General features: G+C 40.3%; 2 long non-coding RNA genes across 3 annotated transcripts in view; one reads left to right on the top strand and one right to left on the bottom strand.

Moving 5' to 3' along the window:
• The window catches only part of LOC138068010 (uncharacterized), a 43,335-nt gene that overhangs the window by 7,425 nt on the left and 8,434 nt on the right, over positions 1-27,476 (bottom strand). The window contains exon 2 of one of the 2 annotated variants that reach the window (XR_011142525.1): positions 19,912-21,783. This is a non-coding gene — a long non-coding RNA (uncharacterized lncRNA). The remainder of the gene's footprint in view (positions 1-19,911; positions 21,784-27,476) is intronic. The other variant, XR_011142524.1, reaches the window with a different exon arrangement.
• On the top strand, positions 18,193-27,214 carry LOC138068011 (uncharacterized). Its single transcript, XR_011142526.1, has 3 exons — positions 18,193-19,232; positions 19,624-19,804; positions 22,788-27,214. It is a non-coding gene; the product is annotated as an uncharacterized lncRNA (long non-coding RNA).

The raw sequence follows: 27,476 nt of genomic DNA, 5'->3' as shown, positions 1-27,476 counted from the left end.
GCAGAGTTGGAAGCTTTGGAGGACCTTTAAGCATTTTTCTTTATTAAGCAAGCCGTCTCACACTGGCATAGTCTATGGTGAATTCTGCCCTCATTGCGGACTATTTCTGTACATTCCCTAAGGGCATCAAGCCATTCAGGTGGTAGTGTGTAATTTGTTTTGTACTGTGGAATTCCTGCCATGCCTATATGTATTTAGACCACAGGCAAACCAATAAAGTTGTCATAGAAACAAAGCATTTCATGAATAAATCAATTCATAACAAACTTGTAAACTTCGAAGACCCACTGTGCTTTAACAACACATCTATTATATATACACACTAATCATGTTTGTAATGAACAATGTACACATACTACACATGTCCATTTGTTTTGTCCTGTTGGGCACCTTATAAATATTCTTTAACACTTTCCTGTGTTGTGTGTGTCTCCACAGCATGGAAGAACAGAATTGGAAGCTTGCATGACAATGTAGCAGCAGGAATTTTTCTATTTCTTTTCTGATGTACAAGGTGAAGATTCAGGAAACTCCAAATGCCTTTTTTACAAGCCAGTGAGGGTTGCAAGTATCAGTGCAGCAATTCTTTTTTTACTCACAGACAACTTAACAGGACTTCATCCACTGTTCACATAATTAGAAAAAAGCCTAGAGTCGATGGGAGCCTGATAATAGAAACGTACAGTAATATTGCTGAGAGTTGATAATACAAGACAAAGTTCAGAGGCTGAGGAAAACTGTCTTCTTTTATTCCAGTGTATCCTCACTGAAGCACATGCCTTCCTAAGGCGGAAGTGCTGCTAGAATTGACCAGAGCACAGTTTTGATATCGCACCACTTAGCACGTCCTGCTATCACCAGCATTTGATTGAGATGGGGGGAAGGTACCACCTGACCAACGGAGCACTGGGTCTGCTTGGGTGGGAATGACTATGCGAAACAAGAGGCTGCAGATTTTTTGGAGTTTGTCAGTCCAGCAGTCTCCTTGATTTCAAACGGACGATCCTGCACTAAGGCACTAACTGCTGCAAGTTGTGTGGCACAGCTGAACTCTTAGCTATCAATGCAAAGCCAAAGGAGAGCTTTTCAAGTGTGCCTACGCGAAACTTGCCGCCCAGCAAGATGAAAGAAAAGGAGTATGTGTTTCAGAATAAGGAGGGGAAGAGAGGAAGTACTGTGTTATTAAAGAAGAATGATTAACATTCAAGTTGAGGGTGGCTGTCTTCCCATCAGCAGATTCAGGTGCTTAGGCGCTGGACCCACACAAGGACAGGAGAGCCCTGAGAGGCCATCACGCTTGGCAGCACGGAGTCCACCACAGGTCCCTGCCAGGCTAACTGGAACACACTGTCTCTTCGTGCCCCCGAGCAAGGGGCAAGCTTGGGTGTTTGCTGCAAGGAAAACTACTATCTGGGCTCTCCGTGCTGCAGCCCCAGTGGAAGAGCGATGGGAACAGCATAGGAGGAGGGGACCTTTAGCATCCATCCCAGAAAACGTGTGTCTGTACAACCGATTCATAACAGTGATGTAAGGTACAGTCATAGATTCTACCGGTCCCAGCAATGAAAAAGTAGGTGATTGCTTCATGACGCTGTATAACCCATTAATGTGGTTGCTCAAACTGTGTTATGGATATCCTTGGTTGTGTACAGCCACTTCAATGAGTGATTCTGATACAGTAAGGAAAACCCAAACTATAGTTGCAGGAATATGTTTTAAAACTACATGTCTTAAAAAGTCTCTTTTTTTTTTGAAAGAAGCCATTTAAAAGCTGTTTCTAGTGTCTCCAAGATACTCACTGATTCCCCAGCATTTTAAAAAAAAATCCAAGTATTATTCTCTCATATTCTGGGATATTTACAGTGAAATAAACAAGCAAAAAACCCCAACAACAACCCCCAAAGAAAGAGCTCTGCAAAACATATAGGTGGCCTATTTCTCTGCAGAAGTCCCCCTCAAGCCACATAGGGGCCACAAGGCTACAAGAAAGACATCAGCTCACAGACTTACGCTGGATTTTATATAAGTCTTTAGTGGCATCTACGCGCAAGACAGAAAAGCTCTTAGTCAGTTAGCAGAGTCTGGGAATGTACTATAGGGAAAAGCTCAAAAGCAAAAATCATCTGTTTTTGAATTCACAATACCATCTTTTAACTCTATATATTACAGATATGTTATTTCCATAGAATAATATATTACCTACTAATTAAGTTCATTTATGGAATCAGATCAAGCCTGTCTACATTTCTGCTGGGTAATGTTCTTCACAAACAATCTTCTCTCCTGGCTCCTCTGATTATTTTATGATTCCTCTTGCTTCTTGTCAGTACAGATTAAAGGTAACACATACTGCTGGGAACAAACATAATTTTCCAGCAGTAGCATTTTGTTTTCCTTAATAATTAACAACTGCTGCTGACTAACCTTCCAGTATAAAATGTGCACCTTATCGAAAGGGAGCGGACACAGGTTAGAACAGCTCACTTGGGGTATCAAAATAAGTGTGATTAAAGCATTAAAGATTTAGAGGCTGACATTAAGGGATGAAAGGTGGAATTACTGTAAATATAAAACTGTTCAGCATTAAATGGAATGTGTTGCACTTGAAACAGTCTTTCAAAGTGCTAACATTTCAGCATTAATTATTAATAGAAACTGACAGCTCATTTTTAATTTGAGGCTAATGACAAGGTTCCTTAAGAGATAAATACAACACACGGGCTCAGAGGGTTTGTGGATCTTTTGAAAGGCTCTTTAGGTTGTCTAGGCCTTAACCTGCAAACTCGTTATAAAAATAATGCGCTTTTGTCAGAGGTAACAAAACCACTGCGAACATCAGTCTACCAGCTCACTGGGGTATCACGCCCTGCTATCTACGGGCAGTGCCGTCGGGGTAGTCAGCTCCTCACACTGCAGCTCTCTTGCCCTCCGCTCTCCATGTCCCTGATTCTGCTGGAATCTGCTGAATCTTCTGAGAAGGGGAGAGGTGAATATTTAGTCTTCTGTGCGATTTTCCTATCAGACCGCAAATATCACATTCACCCGTCACTAATCACCAAACATCTTTAGGGCAAATAGATATCTCCTTGTCTCATTTGTCATCATTTTGAGGCATGTCACCATAACAATGAGTTTTAGGCCCCTTTTCTGATCCTACCTCCTCCACCGTCACTCAGGAGTAAGACCACTGCAAGAAGGGGCACAACTAGGATATTCACTGAGAAGACAGAATAGGGCCCAGAGGGTCAGGCTGGTGAAAGCATCTTTGCTAGAAACTGCTGTGGACACATTTCCTCCGTTGGTCAGAATAAACTTGTGAAGTGGCAAAAATCAATAAATAAAAAGAATTTGTTTCCTGTGAGTTTATAACTATCTTCAATGAAAAATGCAATTTAAAAATGTATGGAATAGAAGAGAAGAGAATAGAGACATAAATATATTATATTAGACCATAGGTATATTGCATAGACAGAGGCATTTTAAATAGATATCTATTAACAGAAATATTTGTAGTGACACCTCAGGTACTCCTTTGGGACATTAGAAATCTGCTAAAAATGAGGATCAAACTTAGCTCACTACTTCTGGCAGCGGTAAGGGCTCATGACTGACAGTGTACTTTCTGTCCAACCATCCAAACTAATTGTAGCAGGTAGACTAAGTGAAGATACGTGGCCAGTGCATTCCTAAAGCGGAATACAGAGATGGGAAAAATAGAAAGAAATTGGACGAGACAAGGAGTAGGGAAAAGAAAACGAAAATAGAGTGCCACATTTTAGGATATGATTGAGAAAAACAGTCAGAAGTAAGAAAATCGAAGAAATGTGATGATGGCTTTATCTGCTCTTACTGACACATTGAGTGTTCCCCAGGAGCTGGACAGAAATGAGGCAGTTTGCAGGTTGGGCTTTCTCTGTGCTCAGCTCTGTTGCACAATACGCAGGAATTAACTTCTATCTATGAAAAAACAATATTTGGCAAAGAAGGGCACTGAGGCCATAAGGCTGTCAAATTAAAGGGCATTCCAAGAATGCACTCGTACACTGGCTTTAATTCAACCATCGGAGTAAATAAGAGTAATAAGAAAAGGAAGTAAGAGAACTCACTGCTTGAAAATATATCATGATTTCACTTGAAAGCCTGCTGAGATGAACCTTCTTGGGTTTGGCTTGACTTTTTAGTTTACTTAGTGTTTTTGTTCTGCATCCAAACAATTGGTGCTAGGAATGGCCCTTAAGGAGTACCGAAGTTACAAGATGGCTTTTGGGAAAATCGGTTAGTTAAAACACTCTGAACTTCACTTCTGGTGTTGTCTTGGACTTAGTGTTCATTTCAGGTGCTTTTCAGCATGTGCAGCTCTTCTTAGATAGCTTACAGGAAATCTGATTAAATCAGATGCTTCCTCCATTAGTGCTAAACAATCTGCTTCTACCTGCTTGTGGTAGTGCCTAGGCATAGCGTCTCTGGAGTAATTAATAATATAATTTAGGAAGCAAATATTTTTGTTTCTTTGTTAAAATGTCTTACCAGAATGTTTCTATGTGTAATCCTGCTCAGCAACTAAACACCTGTATTCTGGCAAGTGGAAAAGCTGAGCTAAGAAAAGCTTTTCAGTTTGTATAGAAAATAAAATTGCTAAATTTACCTAAATGAACAATTTAAAGCAATTTACTTCCCCAGATATTACTTAGGACTATTTGCCATGTAGGAGCTGTTAGAGAAGTATGAAATATGCCTAATGAAATGCACAACTATACAAAAGTGAAGGGTTTTTTTTTTTTCTATTTCATTCTTTAATGAAAGATGAGGCATTTTCTTGTAAAAAAATGTTGCCACTGTGTATTTCTAAAGCGTATTAAGAAACGTACAATCAGAAGCAGCATGCTGTTTTATCTTCTGCTTGTTTGCTTGAAAAAGTCACTGTCACAAATAGAAATGGTATCTGAAAAGACTCTGAGCGCATCTTTTCTAGGAAAAAGATTTCCTCTCATTTGAATTAGATGACATTCCAGGCATGACAAGGCAGTTTGCAATTTCAGCATGGCTCTCCTGATTTTTGTAAAGAAAGGAATGGCCAGCTCCCAAGTGTGAAACCTTTTTGAAAATTTGCCTCTTAATAACTCCAAAATGTCTGTTATAAGAAGCTAGTTTCAACTCATATATGTGTTGCTTGCGACGTGAGGACTCATGTATGGGCTCCAGGCTGAAGGGTTGTTCTGACAACCTCTTCCCCATATCGGCTTTCCCAAGAGCCTTCAACATTCCCTCTGTCATGTTGATTACAGGGACATCAATGGCATCAGTCTGAAATGCAGATGTACTGCATCCTCCTGCAAGTGCGCCTCCTACGCCCAATGGGAACATCCACACATGCTAAGCCACATGGTTGGAGGCCGCTCATACCTCCCTGACCGTATATTCACTTGCTAAAGGACAGAGTTTGTCTGTATTTTGGCCACCTAATAGATGCATACTAGGAAAGCAGCCATAAAATATTGCCTACACGTACCTCTCAGAGGCTACACAGCCTGCTCCTGCAGAAAGTGTAGACATCCCGTCTTTATGACATTTTAAATAAGGGCAGCAAGTGTTGATTTTGCACATATCTTACTACATCAGAGCCCTGGAACGTCCTCTTGAGGGCTTTTAAACTAGCAACGCATACTAAAAGTGATCTGCCTTGCATGCAGACTAGAAAATATTCCACATTTCTCACCTTTCCTTCCCTCTTCCTAACCTCGCAACAACCTCAACAGAACTTCTGTAGAAGAAAAGAAGAAAAAAAAAAGGTGACTTTGAACAGACAAAAGAAATGGCAAACTTTACTGACTGTCTCAGGAACTGCAACAATCTTTAGTTGGCAGAGACTTCGGCTTGTTCCTGGCTTTTCCACTTTGCATGACAGAAGGAGACTAGTAAGTCTCTTATCTGTACTTACAGGGAAACGCCTCGCACTAGGATTTAGGGAATAGAACAAGCTCGAAGTTCAGTTCACAGGCAACAATATTTTAGTTTCCTAACAATATATACACTAATAAAACAGAAATAGGAAGGGTTGTTCTGAAAATACAAAAGCATAGTTGTGCCTAGATTTTTCATTTCTTTTCAGTGAGAAAATCCTCTCTCATGTTGCTTCTGCATCAGCAGTGGTTTTCCATGAGAGGTGAAATAGTCTCATTAGCCATCTCCTTGCTTACACTGCACAGTCCCCACTTGAGGCCAGAGCTTCAGTCCACGCAGAGCCAGGTACATCCCTTGACATTACTGGAACTTTTCCGATGTGCTGCAAATGGGAATTTGGCTCCACAGCTCTGCTATATCTGATAGTCTTTTTCAATACAAGATGCTTTATGGAGGCAGCGTTATTGCAGACATGATTTCCCGCTCTTTGAAAGGCAGACACATCTCCTGCAATCTAACTCCAACAATTTATACACCTGAAGGGACCCAACTGAAATGGCAACAGGAACTTTTTTAATCGTTATTATTTCATCTTGTCAAAATGAGATTAGAAGGTATGCATTTTGAAATGGAGGACAAAAGCTGTAGTAGTGGGAGTTTAAAAGACAGAAGGAGGCAGAAGAAGAGGCAGAAGAAGGCAAACTGCAAGTTTGAGACACTTGGTAACAGGTTATGCAACTCACTAGGAAAGAGGGAGAAGCAGGAAGGGAGGATGAGATGAAATCATGGCAACACAATACAGTTGTGAACATTGGAGGCAAGGACAGGGAGAAGGAGGCACAGGATAAGAGCCGGGGAGGAAAGGCAAGAAGCTGAGTATCAATACGTGGTGTTGGAAGGCAGGGGGATGTCAAGAGGGGGATGTTAAGGTGGGGATGTCCAGGAGACAGCTGAAGCTGAAGACCTGAAGATTTGGGGTGAAGCAAAGAATAAATTGATTGAGTTGGGAGCTGTCAAAGAGGGACAGCAGGTTAAATCACATAAGAGGAGCTGGTAGGGAGAGAAATGGTCCTGTAAACCACAAGAATCAATAAAATAGAGTTTAAAAGGGAAAAAGATGTTGCTTATAGCAATGCTGACTAATAAAAATCGAATGGGACAATGAAAACCAAGATAGAGCAAAGCTAATACAAAATATTGCATAAATAGAAAGCAGTAGTATCTCTTTCTCGGAGAAAGAAGAAAAGAGCCAATACGCAGCTGGCGTAAACTGGCACAGCTCCACCGAAAGCCAAAGGATCCCCTCTAGTCACTGAGTTAGCCCCAGTGACTTCTTCAAACATTGCTAGGCTTCTTGTGCGCTGTTCCCCCATGCTTTATTAAATATGTTGTATCATGTGCCCAGGCATAAAGGCTAACACACAGAGGTCCTTTTCCCCCTATAAGAAGTACCCATAAACTGTATGTGAGGTAGGTGGCAGAAGGGGGAGAAAACCATTCATATTGTCCTTTGTCCATTACTGATAGATGCTCCCATAAAGGGAAAAATAAACTAAGGAGGCTTATTGTGTAATTGTTGTTCAGTACAATGATTTACGGTGTAATATAGCAAAGCTTATCATGTAACTTCATTGTGAAACTCCCTGATTTACTGTGCAACACAGTAGAGCTTATCACGATGTAACTATTCTGTGGGAAAAACTTGGCACAGGCTTGGGATAGGGTTTCACAGACCATTAATGATGACTGACAGGTTCATTTCAAATGAGTTATAAAAGAGAGAGTTCACTGTACAAAATTGTCATGCTGTCTGTGTGATATTCAAATATTTTAACTTCAAGGCTGTGTAAACACTCCTCACCACCAAGAAATTACAAAACAAGCACATATATTATGAGACTGGATTGCTTTACATTTCTCTTGTGTTTTATATATTATCGTTAGAGTCAGCCTTCATATCTTCTTGGTCTATACATGAAAAATGGAAACATTTTTTCCCTTTTTCTTCAGATTGGATTGGATGAGATATGTGTAACCCTCCAACCCCATTATGAAATATTAAATGCTCTCAGATTAGGTAAAATATTGTCACACAGTCATAAATCTGTGCTTTTGAAGGCTTGGACACATGGCTATAAAATACAAACTGGGTGTCTGACAAAAAAGAAGTCTAATAAAACCCAGCGTAAAAATAATGCAAACACCGTTCAGCTAACTGCTCACCTGTTTTCCCTTTGCTCAGCTGGGCTTAGCACTGTTGAACCTGAAACACTGCTAAATGTGCTAAAACCCAGATCTTTGTGGAAGTCATATCCTTGAGGGGTCCTACCAATAAAATAGGAGTCAGGGATTGACTCTTGCAGGTCAGAGTAGAGGTGCTCGTCTACTGAGTAGGGAAGGCGCCATCAAATTTGGGTGGAGCTCAACCAGTGCCATGATTCACTAGAACTGCAAAGAAATAAAATCATGCCTTTCTATAGAAAGTACCCCAAAAAAGAGTTGAATGAAAACATCGTCTGGATTAAACAAACAATGTTTTGAATATTAGAAATGCAAAACTGAAGGGGCCATCCAGCAGCTACCACCACTATGAGCACATTCACTGCCAAGTCTTGCGTGCTGCACAAGAAAAGAACAATGAATGCTTGCTGAAATAGCCTGTAGGGGCCAATAGCCATTTTAAATATTCATTTTTCTGCCTTTATAAACAGAAACATAGGGCTTTGCACAAAATCAATTCTGCATTTCAGTCGGCGATACTATGAACTGTGCATTTTTCAACAATGGAACATTTCATGTGTTAATCTTGCTAGTGCAAGGAAGGGGAAGATCAAAAAAAAAAAAGCATAATGTCCAATTCACTTCCACATCCCAGTGCACGTCATTGTGCAGCACAGTTGTCAGATCTTTTCTTCTGCTCTTCAGACAGGATGCTAAAATTCTGCCTTCCTCATTCGGGATGAATCGAGAGGGGACATCTCCATGTGTCTAGAGAAGACATCCCCATAAGTCCAGAGGAGAGATCCCCATGTGTCTGGAGAAGACATCCCCACATGTCTGTCCTGACTTCCTAGCTGCTCTGCGTACTCAGAGGGGCTCCAAGCAGCCGAAGGGGGGGAGTGAGGTACGACCTACAGAGCAGAAATCAAACTACCTTCAAGATAGGCCTTGCCCCCAAATCCTCTGCAGGGCTGATGTGAAAAAATTACGAGTGCAGCCCTGGGATTTATAACTAGTCCTTTCATGCTGCAATGGCTGTAACCATACACATTCAGTCAGGTCTGAATGTGGTACATGGATATGGAGTGTAAAACCTGCAGCTGAAAATGGCAGCTTGTGTGCTTCTCCAGCAATTTCTGTGCTTTTGTTGAAAAGATCGGTTCAAGGTGGCCCCATAAATACCCCACAGCTGATTTGGCAGTGATGAGAGGCATGGCAGCCTGAAGACCATGGCAAAGAGAACGTTTGCTTTACAAATACATCAGCTAAACCCACTAGTGAGGGGTTTCTGTAGGGCTGAGGTTATTGCTCAGTAAGTGCCAGCAGTGTGCGCTGTGCTAGCAACAGCCACAAGACGAGTCTCAAAGTTATTTGTTTCTCAAGAAAGCGGTTCCCATTTCTCCTTTCATGAAAAAGTATGAAAACAAACTTTGCACTGCAACAAGCAAATAGTAGTTAGTCAACATAGCCACCACACAGCAACAGCACAGGCTTTCCTTTTTCAAGGGACCAGTGATTTACCTTTCACATTTACACTGAAAAAACAGCAGGATTTCAAATTCCTGTAATTATCTTTCCATGCTATCTGAGGCTAAGCGCCTGATTCCCCTGACTACAGTGGGGACTGAAGCACATGCTTCCGTCTGAGCATGTGACGTACTGCTTTAAGAAATCAGGGCCAAAGAAGTGTGTGGCAATGTCTGTGGCAAGTACTTCCACAGCACCGTTTGCCCTCCAGCCTCCTCCTCCGCCACGTGATTCACTGCTGTTTTGCCCCTGGACTGGCTGACCTATTAAAAATGTACCCGGGCGTCCAGCTGCACCCTGTGTGATGTCTAGGTAACTCTGTTCCCTTGGATTGATTCAGGGAGCACAGGAATATGCTCATCTGAAAAGGTAAGAATCACAAGGAAGGAAAGAAACAGCTGGCAAGTCTTAAAGACAAAGGGAAGGCTCTCTTCAGACAATTTTCTTGTATAATTTATGCTGTAGACATTTTACTCTGTCTAATTGCCCCATTTCAATCTAATGTCAGTTAATCAATGACTTCTACATAGCATGGAGGTGAACTCTGGATGCAGAACAAATGCATAAATTTGGTCTGGCTTTCTGCAGGCTCTACTTACAGAGCTTCATCTTTTGCATTTGCTCTCTGGAGTTGAAATTTCTTTTTTGACTCATCCCCACCAAACACCCACGCGCTCCCTCTTTTGAGTCACAGTGTTTTTATATTTTTAAATCATGATTACACTTCTGTAAAATGTAGATTTTTGAAGTACTTCACCACTGCTTTTTACTATTATTGTTTTATTACTCTGCTATTTTTATTTGGAAGGTCTGTTTAAAGCCTACCCAGGTGGTGAGATCCCAGATGTATCGTGAAATGAACATTGTGACTTTTTGCCTTGCTTCCGAAGCCTTATTTTCATGCCTTTCCTTTCCTTACTCAATATATTCACCATAATACTTTTAAAATGAGAATATAATTATCCAAACTGCTTGGAGGGCTCACAGTTTTTCTGAATCTGCTAGGCTAATCTATGTAGAGCAGTTGGAAACATAAAAAATACATTTAGAGATTATGCCAATTAACCCAACATGTAGAGGACCTGATTTGGCAGCTGCTTCAGGCTAAAACTTTGTGGGCTGAGGCCCATATTCTTCCATTACTTTTCCACTAACATTAAACAGCCAGCATCCAAATTCACCTGTAGATACCCTGTAGATGGACACATTGCACCATCCTGGTGCACCATCCAGAGACGTTCCCCGCTCTCTGGACTTCGCCACGTCAGCGTCTGACACACAAGTTGGAGAATCTTTTGCACTTAAACTGGAAGCTTCCTGAGGAGCCCTGTCCAGCAAATGCACCAGGAGAATAGTCTAACTGCCTGAGTGCGGTCCTTGGCAGTTTCCCTCTGACTTCACTGGATGCTAGATCAAACTCAATACAGAGCTGGAGAAAGGGAAACGTTTTAGAATATAGGAGAAATGACAGTTAGATGACATATTGTTACCCACATCTCTTCCAAATAGTGGGGAAATTCAACATAAGGTGGGTTTTTTTCCATTTCTTTAAATGGCCTACATATCCGAATCATTCTGCTCAGTGTCTGACGTAGTGTCATAAGTTTCTCAAGAACTGGATAGTGGCTGAGGAGAGGTATTTGGGGGAATTTTGCCCTGATCCCTTCTGCTACAAACCACTCTTTTGAAACCCCCCTGGGATTTCGATCATATCATTATCTGCCATGTTGTCCTGAAGAGAGCAAACAAAGTCTTATTCTGCATTTCCTAGTAGAATTCAGAATTTTACTGGGGGAATTGCAACACTACACGGTCACTAACCCTTCCTTATTTAACACAATATAGTATTGTACTGCATCAAATTGTTGCTAGTACAGAAAATATTTAGCATCAATTTTGTAGTTGTAAATTACCGTTCAGAAATTTTCCAAATGCTTTATCCAACACACATTGTACTGTTATGTTCATTGTTCCAAAATGGACAGAATTTGCCATAAAAGCTCTGATCAAGATGCCACTAACTTCCAACTGCCTTCTTCTTCAGCATGAGCAGAATAAGACTACCTGGGGATGTTTTTCCTTCTTCCAAAGACAGAATCAGACTGATAGTTAGGCTCATCAGGACGATGTCTAATGTATTTTATCTTTAGTTTTTGAGAAAACCCTGTGTCAGAAATGTGTGTTGTAGGTGGAATAAATTCACCATGGTATAAAATTAGACAACATTCTGAGATCACATATAAAACAAACATGGCCAACAATAAAGTTGTTTTAGAAGCTATTGAATTTGTGGTAATCTTCCTCTTTGAATACACTATCATTAGTATTTTATTGATTTAAATGTTCCTGCTATTTCAAAGGCTTTGATTACAATTTTCTCAAAATATGAGGAAAAAATCCATTGTACCAATTACATTAACAATCTGAAGTCTATAGTGTGCTTCTCCTTTACAGGACAAAACAGTAGCAAAAGAAAATAAAAGCCAGTGTCAATCTTCGATGAAATTAACACAATTTAAAGCTGCTCCAGGCAAAACAATGAATTCTGTAATTTATCAGCACTGGATAATATCACCAGGGGAATTATTTAATGATTAACTACAGTGGGCTGGAGCCTGGGGTGAGGTACAGTGGCTTACGGCTGCACTCCCAGCGCGCTCTGCCTCCAGAGCCACAGCAGCCATCCATTTCCAAGGGAGAACAACCGCGGCAAGTGCTGTAACTGAACCGGCTGGCAGCCTGCACGTGACGCGTCTGCAGTGAGGGAAGTAGTGAGATGAGCTCTGCACCAGCTTTGCAAGCCTACAAGCACTCTGGACTTGCACTGAAAGCACTGATGTATTAGAACAGCTTTACAGGGGAAAAACCAATAAAACCACCCACCATAGTAAGGCTAAAAGCTGCTCTGTAGTTGATGCAGATTTTATCAGCGACTCTTGTAGAGTCAGGATTTCACACCAAGTATTTTTGCTATAAAGAATCGGAAAGGTGAAAGATCTACATGCTAGTATTTAATATTGTAGTGTAAGTACTGGCAAATTACATTTCTGCACTTCATGGAAGCAATCTGCTTCTGTGACTAAACAGATTTCTGTGGTATAGCCTAATGACTGCGCTCAGAGTCACTGGGTAAAGCTAAGGGAAGATGTGTCACATTTTTCAGCTTTCTGTAGGGCTACGTCCTCATGGCACGGAAACAGAGAGGCTGTTTTAGAGTTGGACCAATCACTGGTCTGTGTTCTTGGAAATAAGGAAAACTGGACTATTAAGTTATGTAATTACATACAGGCAAAACTTATGCAATCAAGAGACCAAAAAGGCCTTGGGAATAATCTAACATTTTTTTTCCTGGTGTCTCTCTTTTCATATAGCTTTAGGACCGGGAAATTTTTAGTTGGGTGGATGAGAGACTCCACCACAACTAAGCCACAAAGCTGTCAGGTCGAGTTTAATTTCTATGCTGGTAGGAGCATTTTGTTTGTGAAATTACAGCACTGGATGACTCTCTGCAGCAGGTGAGCAAGGGAGACAGACACCTAATTCCCTTTTCATGTTTTCTAGCCTGAAGATAATGGAAGTGGAGAGCTAGAAATATCCTAGGTCAACTTCTGCATCATAGTAATCAAATAGCATGTGGGCTCTTGCTTTAATAATGCATTTTACTATAGAGATATCAAGAGTGTATAAAGTATCCCATTTTTTAAAGTATTATAGTCATTATAATCCATTGGGATGTTAGCTGTTTTGCCCTGGCCATCCTGTGTCCGGGTTCTCTTGCAATTTATCACTTCTATACGTCCTCAGAAATGCCTTCAGACTGGCAGTTCCTTTGTCATCATTGTAACTGTTGTGATGTTTTACATAACAAAGTTCTTGTTGCTATATTAACAAAAGCAAGACTGTGTCCCCAAAGACTATCTACAATAATGCCTTCAACACAGATTATACTATTCCCCCTCTAAATATTGTTGCTGGTTAACAGGGTTTTTTTCCGAAGAATATATTATTTTTCTAGTTCACTTTTAGCCTCCACAAATGACTGTGTGATACAGCTTTGTGTCTCCAAGACTACAGTAAATGATAAACATTTTGTAAAATTTTCTTTTGCGCTTGAATTTTTCAACATGCACATGGGATAAGAATGTTGTAACAAGACTCCAGTATAATTTTATAATTGGATCAAAACACAGTTCACCCACATATGAGCTGGACTGGTTGTGATAGATGTCAGGAGAAACTCTACAGCAATACTAAAATTCTTTTATTCCATAACTGCCAAATAAAATAGTATTAGAAACTTGTGAGTAAAAGCCTCCTGGATTGGCTGGGTTTAAATAGGAGAATTGTGATCAGATAGTGGATGGGGCATCAGTGAAATCAAATTACGTGAAACCAGATGATGACATTGCCATACCATCCTTCCTGCCTCCATTTTGATTTTAGTTCTGAGCACATTAATCATGACTAGATGACTTGCACCCTGCATCCAACACAGATACCAAGATCAGATCTCTTCTGACTGCAACACATCTGCATGTAGCTCCTCCAATTGCCAATGAGACCGTAGCAGACCCTCCAGCCACTGGACTGAGTAATTCCACATTACTAGAGTAATCCACATCCGGTTTGCTCTAAAGCCGAGTTATTGACCTGCCTGCTCCTGGGGAGGACACAGGGACATTGTTCCCTTCCGGCCCACCAAAGGCTAGCGTGGCTGCGTCGGTGTGGAGATGCTCCATGCTGCGGAGCCACCATTTCTGGCCCCCCTGCCAGTCCTGCCGCACAACAGATGAGGGAGCCCTCAAAGTGGCTCCTTCACCACTGCCCTGTCACAGACAGGTACCTACCATGGCCTCATGCGCTGCATGGGTCACCTCATCCCACACAGCCTACAAACTCCCTGAGCGGGGGAGCCAAAGCACAAGATCTAGAGGCTCATTTCCTACAGGAAAGGCGCTCACCAGGCACCAGTCACACCGAACCACTTCCTGTCCAGTCCAGGGCTTTGGTCTCAACTCCAAGGGCATCAGCAGACTAAGTCACTGACCACTGAAATCCTCCATTTTGCCACAAGGGACCAGCAAAACCTGCAAGAAAACCCCTCCGAGAGCACCCCTGGCGTAGGCAGACGCAGAGCACAGTAACGCGGGCGAGGAGGATGAACTCACGCCGTGCCGCCTGCGGAGCGCAGCAAAAGCCTCATCTGTTTGCATTAGCCTTTTCTCAGCGGAGATGTCGTCACTCTGACCTGCAGCCCCCAAGGAAAGCAAACAAAAGCAGGGAGGGTAGAACAAGCGTCAGGTCCTGCCGAAGCCCCGAAGAAGCTTACAATCATTGTGTGCGGTGCCTAGATTGTATGTCAGTGATGCAACATAATTAATTAGATTTAGACTAGATGAGAATACATTAGACACAGTGAGACATTGCCTTCCTGCCTGTCCATCCTTGGAAATTGCTGGGCACAATCTCTTTCCTTATACATATTCCCTTAATAATATATTTGTCACAAGGACTCTTCCTACACCCATCTGGTATATAGATATTTTTCCAAATTTGTCTTTTTTTACTATTCGAAAACCTATTTTACTTCAGGTGCATTCAAAATGAAGCAGCAAAAGCCTGCCATAGCTTGATACATGGAGCAGAAATCACATCTGTGCCAGGCTGTTTTCTAATCAGATAAAGCACTGCATACCTGCAGTGCTTATCCTTCTGGCCTTTGATTAGATGTACCTGAGTGACTTCCAGTGCTACTCTTCTAGCCTTGCGTTCACAATTAAACTACAAAATACCATTCTTAATTTTAGCTTTTGGCTAATTTCAGTGCTTTTAAAGTAAAAAATGAACCATTAGAATTGCCTAGTGGCCCCCTGCACAGCACAAACCACAGAAATTCATTCTGCATGTCAGGCATCACCCAACAACCTGTGCTTGAACTAGAGCATGCCTTTCAGGAGGGCTTCTGCCCTCAATTCTCCTTGAAAACTTGACTTTCACAGCATATACACTGCACTCTACTAGAAAACATCTGCTGCGAGTGGACACTTTCATGGACAACATGGCTGGGAAACTCAGTGAGCATGCTCTTACCAAATCTGGGCCTGGGCAGGAGAGAAGGAGCTGTGCTACCCATTTTTCATTTTGTCTGTGGGACAGTGAACTTCTTTTATCCCAATAGAGTGATAGGGAAGTGTGTCTCCCTTTCTCAGGGCCTTCACCTGCCCAGCTGTAGCTTGGCTCCTTGCCCCTATCTGGCTTCTTTGCATGCACGCAGCAGTCAGTCAGGATGGATTTTGCAGGAGATAATTTCATCTGAAGCCACATTAGCTCCCCAGACATGCTGTCTGCTCCTCATGGTACATCCCATGAGATACTTCCCTGGCACAACAGAGACAGGAAGGCTGATGGTTTGTGGCACTCCCCTATGCCAAATCCCTAGAGAGTGTTCCACCTACTTTGAATTTCCTCTGTTCATATAAAGCAAAAGGATAGTCTGAGACATTGCTCTGAGTATAGTTCAAAACACAGTTTGAAGTGTGAATTTTTCAATATTTGAAGCATTGGCTTTTATGATTTATTTATTGATATTCCAGGACAAGCATCAGAGAGTGTAGCTAGTGCCTACTCCAAATATAACAACAATCATTGAATGAATAGCAATATTTTCATAGACATTTTATCCATTGCTATGCAGATAAATTTTGCCTCTGTATAATAACACAAAGATATCAGCAGGCAAGAGCAAGCATTTTGAAGAATCACTAGGAAAAAAAAAGACTGAAACATAATGGTTCTTACTCCTTAATTTCTGACAAGAATATGTACTTTATCAACAGAACCTCACTTTATACAGGGTGTGACTCAGGCGTAAGAGGTGTATAGGGTTTGCTGTCTCTTATCCCTTGAGTCCACCTTGTAATATTGCTGGTATCCGTGTGTAACAGATAGTGTTGTGCACTGGGCTGGAAGATAATAAATAGATGTGAGATGATGATTTACAGGAGGGTGCTTGGAACTCCTTGAACCACCAGGGAAGGAAAACTGTGCTGGTACAAGGTTGTGCTGTCAACCTCGCAATAGTTTCTCCTCTCTCCTGAGGGCAATTTCTCCAAGATGTAACTTGCTTCCTGCCTCATCATCTGGAAATTCACAAATCAGAGGAATTGTGGTTAATTACTAAAATGGCTGATCCATAGTCTTAGCTGTCAGAGACACTGGGGGGGGGAGGGGTTTAATTGTTGTTTTTCACAGAAAGGATTTCTCCTAAAGTGGTGAGATAACTCACATTAATGAAGATTGCAAATCGAAGACTTTTGTGATTATTTCTAGTTGTTGAAAGAATTGCTTATTTAAAATGCATTGCTTTCTTATGTGAAAGAACTTATATTTCTCCAAACAGCCAGAATAAATTTAGACCTAAAACATTCATAACTAAGGATGAATGCATATTCAAACTAACACTGTATGTGATCTCTGATCATACAGTAGTTAAGTTATACAGTCACAGTGATTTATGTTACTAAAATGTGGAGCCTCATATCTGCTAGGGTGTGGGTACAGGGCTGGAATTCTCATCAATCAAAGGACTATACTTGCGCAGCATTGTGATAATTAAGGCAGACAGTAAAAAAGCATGAAATAATACTAAAAAAATGGAATCAGAATTGCTATTTGCATAGTGTTATTAAGCAATACAGTGCTGAGCCACCTTTTTAAACAGCTAGCCTAGAAATCCACTCATTACTTGTAGGACTTGATACATGTGTTCTTCTTATTCATCCTGAGAGTATTTGGAGAGTAGTTATACAATACATATACTGTCCTAGACTCAAAAAAAAAAAAAAGATTACAGATAATGGCCACCTTTCCAATTTATTCCAAGATACAGACAAAATAAGAAAGAAAAATATATAAGCAATCTGAAAGTACAAATTTCTGAAATTTTACTCGCCTTATTGATAGTGCCTTTGTTCTGATTTAACAATATCAGGTAGAGACTGTTGGGCATAATGAGGGGCTATACAGTTGAACTGTATTAATCAAAAAATGTTTTTAAAAAGTTTAATTAACTGCATATTTTGTAAAAGCCACATTTCATTACTGTTTGTTAAGAAGATGGAAGCATGCACTGGAAACACTAATTCTAATTATTACTTCAAGTGGGAGTTTTTGGCACAAGGTCAAGGAATAATAGAAGAATGTGTGAATCTCCGCTACACTGTAGCAGTAAGACTAATCATTTGAATAAAGCCAGTTGCTTTTTCTTGGACTGTCTGTGTGCTGTTCAATGTTCTGGATGAATCTAATACAATCAGCCTGTTCTCTGGTGTATATCCACTTCCTGCTGACTCAGGGCAGCTTGCTTCTTCTGCCATTTATTAAAATGAAACATTCCTATTAAAACACCATTTTTCAGAGAGATGACCAAATAGATATTAGTAATGACATTATTAAAACTATTTTGTTTAAAATGAACTATCATACTTGTATGCTGCAAAGCAACACAAACAAATCTATTTCATTTAGTATGAGACTGCTCTGAAGACCTGGATTTCTTTCTTTCTATTAGAAGGTAGCGCAGAGGGGATGTGTTGTGTGCTCCAGAAACTGTCAGCTTTTATAGCTATTAAAAAGGAGGAATACTGTTTCTAGTACTCTCCATAGCAAATAATGTATAATTCATGGATTTCATTAACATGCAAATATGATCCATGCTCTCCTATGTTTATATCTCCTAATAATCTATTAACGGTTTTAAAAGTAAAGGGTAATAGAAACATGTTATATGAGCAACATTTACTCATGGTTTTCTGTTGTTTTCTCTAATTGTATAGTATAAACGTCCCTAGAATTAAAACAGAAACAATGAAAATTAATTAACCTATGATTATCAAATAAATATTTGTATAATATAAGGCCATAGGCCCAATAATCTGTGATTCTGTAATGAAAGACCCTATTATCATTAGATGGCAACATGCCTTAGAAAAACCCAGGCTGGGGAGACAGAAAGGTACTTGCATCAAAACTACTGCTTGAAATAACCCCCCTAGATTTGGAAATATCATTTGTATCGAAATTTCAACTTTGTGGCGGACTTATCTTTCTGGCAAGCATGAACCTAAACCCCCAGATCAGGCGTGGATGGAACTGAAAAACAAACCACCTTTAGACTCATGTTGAAGACTCAGACTTGTTCATTTTTCTTTGTAATAGCAGAAGGAGAGGTAAGATTTCATCTCTAACGCAAGCTTGTCTAGCACTCAAGGATCAGACGTTCATTTACATATTCTAACTGAAACGTCACAGTTTTCAGTCCGAAAAAATGCAGAAACGCACTTCCCGCTATTGCCAGAGCACAGTTTACACGGCGCTGGCCGGCAGAGCTCCAGCTTCTGCTCTCTCGCCTCTGGGCGCTGGCTCTCCCAGGTGGGCTGCCGCTGCCGCCCCTGCGCGCTGCTTCACCGGCCCCGCGCAGGCTGGCGGCCCCCGCCGCGCCCCTCGCCTCTCCTCCGCCGAAACCGCGCAGGGGTGACAGCCATTTCGGTGCCATAGTTATCGAAAACCACGCAAAGAGGAACAGGGTAAGAATTGGGCACGTCTGCTCTTTGAAAGAAAATACATCTAAAGCAATGGCGCTGCAGGCAGCAATAAACCATTTTAATCAACTAATGGAAAGAAACATCCTGCCAAGGACTGTTTTGATGATTTTCATATTGCAGCCCATAAGCACTGGACAGTATTTTAGACGAGGGTCAAGGCCCTCTTCTCTGAGGCTGAAAAGTTTTCCTCGGCGTAAGGAGAGAAAAGTAATGTGTCAATCCCCACAATGTCTGCTTTTTTTTTTAATTAAAAATGCTCCTCCTGCCACATAATGATGGGAAGAGTGATGGATTTCCGAATATTTATTACCAAATAAGTATAGTGCCTTTAGAAAAATGAATATATGATTTAGGAGCCTTGCTTTTTTTCCAGTTACTTCCTTCGGATGATGCTGATTTCTCAGAGAAATGAGAATAAATTACTCTGGGCTGGGATTTCACGCAGCAGCCTCAGCTTGCCCCTCTGCGCTCCTCTCCGTAACACTGCGGCGTGCAGATCCTGACCACAGGCCTGTGAAAGTGCTTTAATCTTTTCCCATTATGACCTTTTTCAGGTAACCGTGACTAAAAAAGTCAGTCTCTTACCCACACTCTTGTATGTCACACCTTTATTACATCTCGCTGCTCTCTGAAGCACGGGTGAACACTTCTCCGTACGTACCGGTAACACTTGCTGCAGCAAGAACTGCTCCGCGCCTGAAACAGCCCCCAGGAAAGCGGCAGTTGCATAAATTGAGAAAGCTGCATGGTACATCCATTAGATGAGAGGTGCTTCAGCATATAGTTGATATGCTATTCATATTGATCTAGACATGCATAAAAAATATGATTTGCTTAGTAGAGGCTACCTGTCAGCATAAACAAACACAATCATGTTCACAATGAAAATATGCCAATTTTACACAACAAAAAGCCTGTTGGTACATATACTTCACAGTTTGTTACAGATTTCCTTAATTAAATGAATATAATAAGTTGATCAGACTTTAGAAGCTTTGAGAAAAGTCAGACCCACTTATACTGAAAAGTAGGACTCCAAAATAAATTATTCACAGTTGATTAGTCCAAAGACAAGCATTTCTCAAACATTTCTCAATACTTCAGAAAAAGCGACATATTGAACTCTATTTTACTGCGAGGCTCAAAATGGCAATTAACAGTCCTAAGCTGCATATAAAACCCAGTATGAACCACGTTTACAGGAACATTGTGTGTGAATCAAATTACGTTATCTTTGGTTTGAAGAACTTAGAAATAATTGCCAATAAGTATTCATGTATAGGACCAATTTTTTAAAACAAGTTATTTTAATTACTACTAGTGTCAGGAGTACGTGTGGGCGATTTTATTAGATTTGATGTGTTTAGTGAAGCTCCCTGAACTGTAGCTGGTTTATTTTTGTAGAGGATGAAATATTTAATGTATCTTACCTTCTAATATCCTATTTATTTGTAAATTAATTTCAACTTCTGATGCTTTTGACGCTTTCATAGGAAATATCAGTATAAACCACAGTGATAAAAGAATGTATTATCAAAAACCATTTAGATTAGCATCTCCATATACCACACCAGGAACATAAAAACCCTTCAAACTGCATGTATTTAGAGCCCTCTGTATTTGTACCCACACTTGGAGCCCTCATTCAATGATGTAGAGGAACCTTTCCATGAAAGTGATGTAACTGAAAAATAAGGGAGAGAGAGGGGAAGAGGTCCATCAGAGGTGAATATCTTGGCTCTGAAAAGTGATAGAAATCCTTGCTGCTTGTAGATCACTTAAATTTAGCAGCTTTTCACTTCTCTTCACTTCTCTCTCAAATGTGGAGTTCCTTGAACCCTCCAGACCCAAATTATTCAAAATATCATCAAACAAATGATGCCAGCAACTATAGCAATAAATGAAGCTAAAAAGAAGGCCGTTTCAGGGTATTCATTCACACAAATGATCAAATCTTAATGCACATGTCAAGCAACCCTTCAAGTCATATTATTTGTGGATCTGTTTCCTTTTCTGTCTTTTGTAATCACTGAGGCCACACATTATGCAATTTCAAACATTGCAGTGACAGTCAAAAAGAGAAAACAGCACAACCCGTTATATTCGAATACATTGCGCTATGTCTGGAAGACGGGCAGGGCCACATCCCTCCTGGTGCTACAGCGCACAGCGGATGATCGCAGGCATGACAACAACGGCCTCCTTCCCCCTCCAGAGCAGATCCTCCCAGCCCTGCACCCACAGCTCCACTCAGCAAGCGCAACAATAAAGGTGGAACAATGTGGCACTTCACGACAATCAACATTTTACAGCCACCCAATTCCAAAGGTAGTCTGATTTCTTAATATGCAATATCTTGAACACGTCAATCCCATGCGAAGTTTTTACAGACATCTACAAACATTCATATTGCAAGGAACACAATACATTTGTGCTTTCCTGGTGTGAGATGAATTAGCAGTTTCCCACTCTTCATTGCCACAATAAATCCACGCAGAAAGAACTGCTGGTATATACAACAACATCAAAGAGCCTGAAATAGAAGTAGTGAATTGCAGTTATAAAAATAAATTTCTAAAAAGAAGAGAGAAGAGAAAAGGAGACGAATGTTCTAATCTTACCTTCATCATAATCTTATTAGCATTTCTCAGTGAGTAGTTCAAGTATCAGTCTATACTCTTACGAATCTGTCTCATAAATATGTCAAGTGCAAAGTATAGTTATTTTAATAGTCTGTGTTGGTGGGCCATCATGGATTTAATTAAGAGACAACTAGTGTATGAAATATGACACAAAAGCACCAGACTAAATGGAGAAATGTTTTACTGCAGATTTAAATCAGGGCCGCAGAAGTAGTGATGATCTGGCCTTAGAAATCCTACTGAAATTTAATTAATGCAGACCAGTACAGACCTGTTCATAAAGGAACAAAAAATAGAGGCATTAAAAATAATGATTTAAGCTATACTGTGTTATTTATAAAGACATTTGCATTATCCCCCACTGCATTATGTTATTTATAAGTGTGTGTTGGTTTGTAGCTCTTAAATTAATTTTAAAAGACTGGAAATGCAAATCTAGTAAAAATTATTAAAATATTGTTTTCAGCTACTCTATTTTTGCAGTCTCTCCAAATGAAACCTTAATAAGCTTCATCTCTTATTTTGGAGGGTCTCAAAATGTTCAAATCATGCTGATATGAAATTGGAAATATTGTTCCAAGGGGGCAATGAAATCTGTGTCATTTTTTCATCCAAATCTCCCCTTTCTCAGTCTTTCTTTTTCAATCTTCTCAAAAAGCAAGAGCATAGTCATCACTAAAAGTATGCAGGATTAGATCTTCAGCCAATGCACAGTTTTTTCTGCTGTCATCCTGGTGTAGCGTTTTGACTTCAGAGGATATTTTGGCAAGATAACATATTTTAGGAAGCAATGCAAGCATACATATTTTCAAGTTGAAATTCTTTACCACTTATATGAGTTTAACATGATATTATGAAGAAAGAATCATGTAATTCTATGAAACTATTCCAACAGCTCAACCCCAGATTGCAAAGACGTCGACTGCCAAAAACCTTGTTTGCACTGATGTTGAAAGCGGGTCTAAGCAAGTCTTACTGGTGATTTGCAAAGGCACAGAAACAGATCCTGAATGTATGCAGTTAAGTATATGCCTGTCTGGCTGTAAGAACTGATACCTTGGTCAACTATAGGGATACATTTATACACAAATTTCATGTCTAAGACCTTCTATTTTACTAATCTGATCCAGCAGGTACTAGCTATCACATGTTAACTTCCTCAATTTGAGTGGCTTCCAGTCATTTAGATTAGAATAACCTTTAATTGGTTGGTTGCTCCAGCAGGCAGTTAAAGTATTTATTAATCTTTTATTACCAAAGGAAAAGAAAAAAGTTGTTGGCCAGAAAGCATCATTAAGTGAACTTCATCCCTATTTTCAGAAAACTCAGAGCTGTGGACTCTAGCTGCTCTCCAAACACCATAATTTGGACTGCCAGGAATGTAATAAAAACTGTAAATTGACACAAAAATGAAAGTGCTTGGGAGAAATAAATTCATCAGTACTTTTATTTTTTGGTGAAGAAAACATCAAAGGTTTGCAACTCAGCCTGGAAGGCAAAAATGGATAAAAGTATAGTGCCTATAGTTTCAAAATATTTTTCTCTTTAATGAACAGTTGAAAATATCCATAAATCTCTCGCACTATCACTGTATTTAAAAAGCAGTCAAGTCTTCCGTGCCTGACATGTTTATAGTAAATCTATTCTCATCTGTCGTGTTTGCATAAATTGTCCAAAAGTTCATCCCATCTTGGCTGTCTTTCAGTATTCATTAGTATTGAAGTCATTTTTGCAGTAAATGTAGAGAAAAAATGCTCAGAAATTCAGATAATGCATATAAAGCACCAGACTTCTGATGACTAACAAGAGCAAATATAGCTTTATTCAGCTAAATTCACAGAAATTTGTTTCCTATTGCCAGGGATGAGCTTAACAGTATGAATTGTGTGTGTAAGGGTGTAATAAATAGACACTCGCGTGTTCATTTCCCCACCGCAGCTTTCTCGCATGTTTCCCCAGCCCCGACCCTTCCCCTCGGCCCCTCTGCCTGGCCCCACGAGGGCCACGCGTTGGTTGGCAGGAGGCTGCGATGGTGGCACAGGGGCACGCGCCACTACGCGCGTCTGCCTTCCCGGCTGCCAGGCTGGCGCTTTGATCTGCTCAACAAATACTCTCAAATTCAAAAGCTTTCTCTCAGGAATAATTAGAGCTACTTTGGGCGGTATTGTAACTGGAGCATCTAAACACATTTTTAGGTTACTTTTAGCACAAAATATTTGCTCAGTAAGAAGGGCTGAAGATCAAGGACATTATTTGCTGAATGACTCAAGTAATCAAGACGTGAACAGATAAGAAACAACTGTACAGCTGTACCACAACTGAAAAACAAGAGAAAAGGGAGCTTTCCAGCCTGGACTCTTGTGGAATCAAACCTGAAGATGTGTAGATAGAAATTTACCCCAGCGTGCGCTGTGGATAACACGTTTATTAGATTTACAAATAATACAGCACAATATCTCTTAGCCCCAGAGCACATTTTCTGTAATTGCCATTAAAAGTCTTGCTGTCACTGGAGTTTGTTCACTAAAATGCTACCATACAGGGCCTTTGCAGAGCTTTATGGAGTAACTTGCATTCACAGAAAACTATCCACACCTCTATATCAAAAACAATTTGCAGAATTAAATATTTAACAAACAAGTTTGAGATCTGCAGTGATTAAATTAGTGAGATAATTAGCACGATATTTAAGGTTAATGTTCACAAGTAGGTTAATTATATGCTTTCCCAAATTTCTGTTTTCATTTCACTTGATATATGTTGTAATAACAGTGAAAGTGAGGCCACGCTTCAAGAGGTGGTGTACAGTGAGGCAGTCACCACCAAAGGTATCAAAGACTAACAGCATCCTTTCGAGAGAACTTTTCTCCAACTTACAGTCTGAAAGCTTTATATTCTTCACGTCCTAGGAGTTCTCCTATCTTTTAGGGTGAACTCCCTTGAATAACACTTCAGATCAGTATAAAAAAAGCCCTTTCTACAGGACTTCTGGGATTTCTTAGCTTAGAGACTTCATACAGCTCTCTAATGTTAATTACAAAAGAGATCGCATTTGATGCTTTATACTGAATTCAGTCCACATGCACAGCTCCTATTTACAATACCATAGACTCAAAGCAACTTACAGACAGAGCTGAAATTCCCTCTGATTGGACCTCAGTGAGGTTACTCCACTTTTACTCTAATGAAATTAAGAGCAAAATTTGCTGCAATTATCAGCAAAATGATTGTAGAGAATCAAGAAGAGATTCAAGTACTACAGTAAAGTCTTTAAAAACTATTTAGGAATTCTTCATGCAGTGGCAATAGGACCCTTCATCTGGATTCATTTACATAAAGCTATTCTTCTGCTATTGAACACATCCAGCCAACATGACCACTGGACTCTTATAAACCAGAAGGCACAGCAATGTACACCTGTGCTGTCCTCCCACAGCCCCATGTTCAATGAAAAAGTTGAACCAGCTTGGAGGTAACATGCAGAAGCTTTCTGGGAACAAAGCAAACTTGTTTTCAAAGAATGGAAACACTGTTCCCTCTTCTCCCTGGTAGAGCCTTTCCATGAACAGAGTCCAGAGACAACCTCCCAGACCCCTGACAACGGACTAAAGTCCCAGAGACAGCTCTGAGCTTCAAAATTTGCCCTAACCTCTAAAAAAAAGTGAAGTTCAGACCCAAACATCATCAATCATTATCATATTTAATATGGGGGTCTTATTTTGACAGCACACACAATTTGTAATCATTACATCCACCCTAGCAAATTTTACAATGTTTTTCCCCCCTTGGAAAATATATCATGCTTAGGCCAATAAAGGCCTCCAAACTTAGATGACTTCCCTCTGCGATGGCAGCGTAGTACCTGCTAAAGTGGCCATTAAGCCATTTTTTAACATTCTTCCATATGGGAAGTTGGCTTTATTTTACATTTGATTCAGAACTGCCATAAGCTTGCTGCCAGAGGTGGAAACACTGCAGCCCCCGTGCTTGTGAGCTGTGCCGGAACACATGTTCTTCATCCTCTGCCTTCACTGCGCTGAAGCGCCTTTGCTCCATCCCTTCCTCCACTGCACAGAAGCACCTGTGCTCTATCCCCACCTTCACCCTTCCCAGGAAGAAGCATTGCATTTCTCTGGGAGAAGAGAGTAAGCACTACACAGTCAGGCCCAGTCTGCAGATCTCCTCGGTTCCCTTTAACATGCAGTAATAAAGCTGTTATTGGACAAGGAAAACAGACTCATTGCTCTCCAGGGGAAGAAGAAAGCCATGACTGTAAGGGACAGCTGGATAAAATGTTTTGTGTCAAATTTTCTCCTGCTACCATTTTGCTGAGCAAAAGAATGGATCTGGAAGTCTTATCACTATCTACAAAGGATGTGCTTTTATATACTGATATGACTATAAAAATCAATCCTCTGAGCAGAAGGAGTAGCTTTTTTAACCATAGCTAGTGAGAATATCTGGTTTTCAGATTCCGCACTGTAAGAAATTCACAGGAGACTGTTGAAAAATGGAATTGTTTTTTGAATTTTTTTAGGATGTGAAATTTAAGTCAGTTTTGTTTTATTTTATTTTGGTATTGTGCTGCTATTTTTCTAAATTATTTGTTCATTTGGCCACAGCATTATAAAGTGTTAACCTGCTGATGCCTGCTGGACCCTGCTGATAAGGAGGTTCACAAGAATAGTGCTGGTAAAAATCAGTCTCTGTCCTTTTGAAAAATTAGTTGAAGTAATTTCACATTTTTACTTTCCCAGAGAGACCCTGCAACCATTTCTCTTCCTTTCTCATTTATTGTTCACACTAGCACACTACCACAACAAAAACATATGCTTCTCTATCCCACATGCATACTGCTATAGACAGAGCTCTCTTCTCTAACATTTCAGTGGCAGACACAGAGGTATAGCTGTTCTGGGCGGCACTGTATTTGCACAAGTGACTGATGTGAATACACAGTGCAAGTAGAGCAACAGATTTTTGAAAGACAGTTAGATATCCAACCAGTAATTGTGTGCACAATTACTGTGATTACACATGTAATCACGGTCATTGTGCTTTCAAATGATGCATGTGCAATTCTAAAAATCTGCTCCTGTATTGCCGAAATAAACAGGAGCTTTGTTGTCTATTTGAACTGGCGGAGGATCAAGCACTACATACTGCTAGGGGCAGTCTTGGTGGATACTAGAGCAAATGCAGTTTTTTTCCATCCAAAACGCTAACTTTTCAGAATTTATTGAAACAGTAAAAGAGGGGTGGGGAAGTAGTTTCTTACAATATGCAGGCATCTATTAATTATAAATTCACTAATAAACTGTCATTTTTGAACAGGGTTCTGGATTTGATTCAAACACCAGTGCAATCAAGAGAAAAATAAGGCTTTGGATCAAAACTTCTTCCAGTTACCTTGGGTTATAGAAATGTGGTATTTGTTCACAGCAAAAATCTATGGCTTTTCATTGTCTTGGCTTTTGCGAGTCAAACAAGATTCTGCACAGAAGATGACGTGCAAGAAACTAGGGATGGTGATACGTAGTGTTTCATAGCTAGTCTTTGTCCATGTTCTAACAATGTGCATTAA

Source organism: Struthio camelus, chromosome 8, assembly GCF_040807025.1.
Source record: "Struthio camelus isolate bStrCam1 chromosome 8, bStrCam1.hap1, whole genome shotgun sequence".
NCBI lineage: Eukaryota > Metazoa > Chordata > Aves > Struthioniformes > Struthionidae > Struthio > Struthio camelus.
Note: the sequence above shows the minus strand (reverse complement) of the source record. Positions and strands in the feature narration are given on the sequence as shown.